At 46.9% G+C, this 4449-nt stretch overlaps 1 pseudogene; it reads left to right on the forward strand.

Annotated features, from left to right (window-relative positions):
* Window positions 1-3277: 3277 nt before the first annotated feature.
* LOC122931427 lies at window positions 3278-3973 on the forward strand (annotated as a pseudogene).
* The last annotated feature ends 476 nt before the right edge of the window (window positions 3974-4449 follow it).

Raw genomic sequence — 4449 nt, forward strand, 5'->3', positions numbered from 1 at the left:
ACAGATACCCCCCATAAGTGTCATCCACAGATTTCCCCCATAACAGTGTCATCCACATAACACTGTTATGGAGGGGGATCTGTGGATGACACTTATGGGGGTATCTGTGGATGACACTGTTATGGAGGGGGATCTATTCTGTGGATGACACTGTTATGGAGAGGGATCTGTGGATGACACTGTTATGGATGGGGATCTGTGGATGACACATACCGTATATAGCATCTTATGCTATGTGTCATCCACAGATCCCCCTCCATAACAGTGTCATCCACAGATTCCCCTCCATAGCAGTGTTCTGTGGATGACACTGTTATGGGGGATCTGTGGATGGCACTGTTATGGGGGGAATCTGTGGATGACACTTATGGGGGGTATCTGTGGATGACACTGTTATGGAGAGGGATCTATTCTGTGGATGACACTGTTATGGAGGGGATCTGTGGATGAAACTGTTATGGAGGGGGATCTGTGGATGACACATACCGTATATAGCATCTTATGCTATGTGTCATCCACAGATCCCCCTCCATAACAGTGTCATCCACAGATCCCCCCATAAGTGTCATCCACAGATCCCACCATAACAGTGCCATCCACGGTCTAGATCCCCCATAACAGTGTCATCCATGGATCCCCCTCCCCGCCGCTCACAGTAGTATACATTTTTAAACTGTAATCTGTATCCTGCAGACAGTAACTTTAAATCAGCGCTTATCTCTTTACTACCTTACATTCAGCTCCCTCCAGTAACAGGCAGTTCGGGCGGCAGTGCTCTCTTACTTATGTCATGCGCCTGCACCGCCTAGTGGGAGGAGCAGGCGCTTGACGTCAGTGAGTGAGCGCCGCCCGCACTGCCTGTTACCGGAGCTGAGTCAGTGTAAGACAGTAAAGATATGAGCGCTGATTTAAAGTTAACTGACACACAAAAAAAAAAGGCTTGGGACCGGCCGGGCCCCCCCTGGGTCCGGGCCCCTTACTGGGGTATCGGCTTTACCCCCCTGATGGCGGCCCTGTGGATGACACACCATTATGGGGGGGATCTGTGGATGACACACCATTATGGGGGGGATCTGTGGATGACACACCGTTATGGGGGGGATCTGTGGATGACACACCGTTATGGGGGGGATCTGTGGATGACACACCGTTATGGGGGGGATCTGTGGATGACACACCGTTATGGGGGGGATCTGTGGATGACACACCGTTACGGGGGGGATCTGTGGATGACACACCGTTATGGGGGGGATCTGTGGATGACACACCATTATGGGGGGGGATCTGTGGATGACACACCGTTATGGGGGGGGGATCTGTGGATGACACACCGTTATGGGGGGGATCTGTGGATGACACACTGTTATGGGGGGGATCTGTGGATGACACTTATGGGGGGGATCTGTGGATGACACACTTATGGGGGGGTCTGTACTTTTTTTTTTTCTAAGCAGCACACAGCTAAATGGGGCTGGGTGGGCTGGCAAGGGAGGGGTTAAATAATAAGTGATTGATCATGGAGGATCATCATGGCCCTGGATAATGTTGCTCGGGGGTAAAATGCAAAGCTGTTTTTTGGATTATCCCACAGGGCCATGATCCTCCATCACTTATTGCTATTAACCCCTCCCTTGCCAGCCCCATTTAGCTGTGTGTTCTGACTGCAGCCGAACACACAGCTAAATGGGGCTGGCAAGGGAGGGGTTAATAGCAATAAGTGATGGAGGATCATGGCCCTGTGGGATAATCCAGAAAACAGCTTTGCATTTTACCCCCGAGCAACATTATCCAGGGCCATGATGATCCTCCATGATCAATCACTTATTATTTAACCCCTCCCTTGCCAGCCAACCCAGCCCCTTGCCTTATGGATGGAACATGGAAACAAAACCTAATTTAAGGTAATGGACGTTATGGACCTAATGAATTATTAGGGGGGGTCCATCCAAGTCCAAGAAGATCATGTGTGTGATGGAGGTGAGGGCACTAGGGCAGCTGGGCAGGCTGGCTTCCAGACCACCACATCCAGTCTCACTCTCAGACAGACCACAAGTTACCTCAGAGTCCAGACAGTACTGCGTCTGCCACTCTCTCTGCCACTGCCAGCCCACTAGCCCAGAACAGAAGTTCAAGTTCCCGCTCGCTAATTTGAATGCCGGGACGCCTGCGTGAGGCAGCGACTACAGGTTCAGCCAGCCGCACGCACAGCATCTGACTAGGTCACGTGCCGCTGCGCAACTACGTTCCTCTGTGCAGTGGCTCCTTTTAAAGGGGAATGCAGCCGGGCCCGGAATACCTTCCCCAGGTGTGTTAGGCTAAGGAAGGTGATGTTGTTGTACACTACTAATACTGCGGCCGAATCAGCGGAGCGGCGGGGGGAGGGTCGGTCAACGGGGCCAGGAAAAATCAATTGCCCCGGCCCCCTGCAGACAAAAAAATAATAAAAAAATTTAAAAAAAAAAAATGAAATTGGAACTGGCCGGGCCCCCTCGGGGTCCGGGCCCCTTACTGGAGTATCGGCTGTACCCCCCTGATGGCGGCCCTGAGGACAAGGACAACCCAGGTTGTTATCAACGCTCAGTTCAGAAGCCTGCATCTCTGATGGTATGGGGTTGCATGAGTGCGTGTGGCATGGGCAGCTTGCATGTCTGGAAAGGCACCATCAATGCAGAAAAATATATTCAGGTTCTAGAACAACATATGCTCCCATCCAGACGTCATCTCTTTCAGGGAAGACCCTGCATTTTTCAACAAGATAATGCCAGACCACATTCTGCATCAATCACAACATCATGGCTGCGTAGGAGAAGGATCCGGGTACTGAAATGGCCAGTCTGCAGTCCAGATCTTTCACCTATAGAGAACATTTGGCGCATCATAAAGAGGAAGGTGCAACAAAGAAGGCCCAAGACGATTGAACAGTTAGAGGCCTGTATTAGACAAGAATGGGAGAGCATTCCTATTTCTAAACTTGAGAAACTGGTCTCCTCTGTCCCCAGGCGTCTGTTGAGTGTTGTAAGAAGAAGGGGAGATGCCACACAGTGGTGAAAATGGCCTTGTCCCAAGTTTTTGGGGATTTGTTGACACCATGAAATTCTGATTCAACATATGTTTCCCTTAAAATGGTACATTTTCTCAGTTTAAACTTTTGTTCCGTGATTTATGTTCTATTCTGAATAAAATATTAGAAGTTGGCACCTCCACATCATTGCATTCAGTTTTTATTCACGATTTGTATAGTGTCCCAACTTTTTTGGAATCCGGTTTGTACATAAAAAGCCATGATGGACCATATGAGATGCCACAGGAATATAGACATTCATGGTATAAGATGATTTTTTTTTGATTGAGAGGTATTTGATAAGAAAATAAAAGAAGAAAAAAAAAAACGAAAAAGGAATGGTCGTACAGGGTTTATTGTCCAGTTGTGTCAAATGGATGGAGATTGCTGCTCAAAAGGAGGAAGAACGTAAATAGCAGGCAGAAAAATATGAAAATGCCCAGAAAAAGCGGAATGATAAAATGGCTGAACTTAGATTGCATGCCGTGACAACTTATTGAGAGGCTCTTATTGAGAAACTGAAATTTTGTGAGCAGTGATATCATGTTAATGAGGAATTGTTGGTAAAAATAACGAGTGTAGAGAAGGAGCTGGTGGAATGTAAACATGCAACGAATATTGCATTTGATACACTGGCTGAAAAATATGTAGTAAATAATCTAGATCAAAAGTGTTAATCATAATCCCATTTATCTTTGGGGTGATCTACATAATATTAAGAATATTCAAGCAGCTCCTACTACTACAACTGTATTAAATGCAGATAAAACCAGTGAAGTGCAGCTTATCACAAATCAGTTAATGCCACAGGATGTCATTGTTAAAGAAATTGGGCAGGTCCCATGGCATGATATAAATCAATTTGTGAAATGTTTATGTGATTTGCACAGAGCTAGTGAGATTTATAACTAGAGATGAGTGAAGTTTTAAAATTTTTCACTTAGTCGCTTTGCCGAATTATTCCCCAAAATTTGCTATGTTACAAATTAATTTGTCAAGAAGACCATTAAATAAAGTCTATCCTGGCCTGCAGTTAAATTTTAGGGAGAATGTATGCTAGTGTGCATCACTGTGCAGTGAAGCAGCATGCATAGCTAGTTCTTCGGGTAACAAAACAGTTACTGTGCGTCAGAATGACAGGCGGTCACATATATGGATGTGCACATCAACATCCTAGCTAACACCTAGCTAAACCCCCCAAAAAAGCATACAGCATCCTTCAGTAAAGCGCGCCCCTGCAGTTGTCCCAATGATTCTGTAGCAAAACAAAATAAGGACATGGAGGCAGCCAGGGCCGGCTCTATCATAAGGCAGACCAAGCGGCTGCTTGAGGGCACAGAGAAGGGGGGGCGGCGCCGGGGCGGAAAAAAATTAACTCATATTTACCT

The sequence above is a fragment of the Bufo gargarizans genome, chromosome 3 (assembly GCF_014858855.1).
Source record: "Bufo gargarizans isolate SCDJY-AF-19 chromosome 3, ASM1485885v1, whole genome shotgun sequence".
Lineage (NCBI taxonomy): Eukaryota > Metazoa > Chordata > Amphibia > Anura > Bufonidae > Bufo > Bufo gargarizans.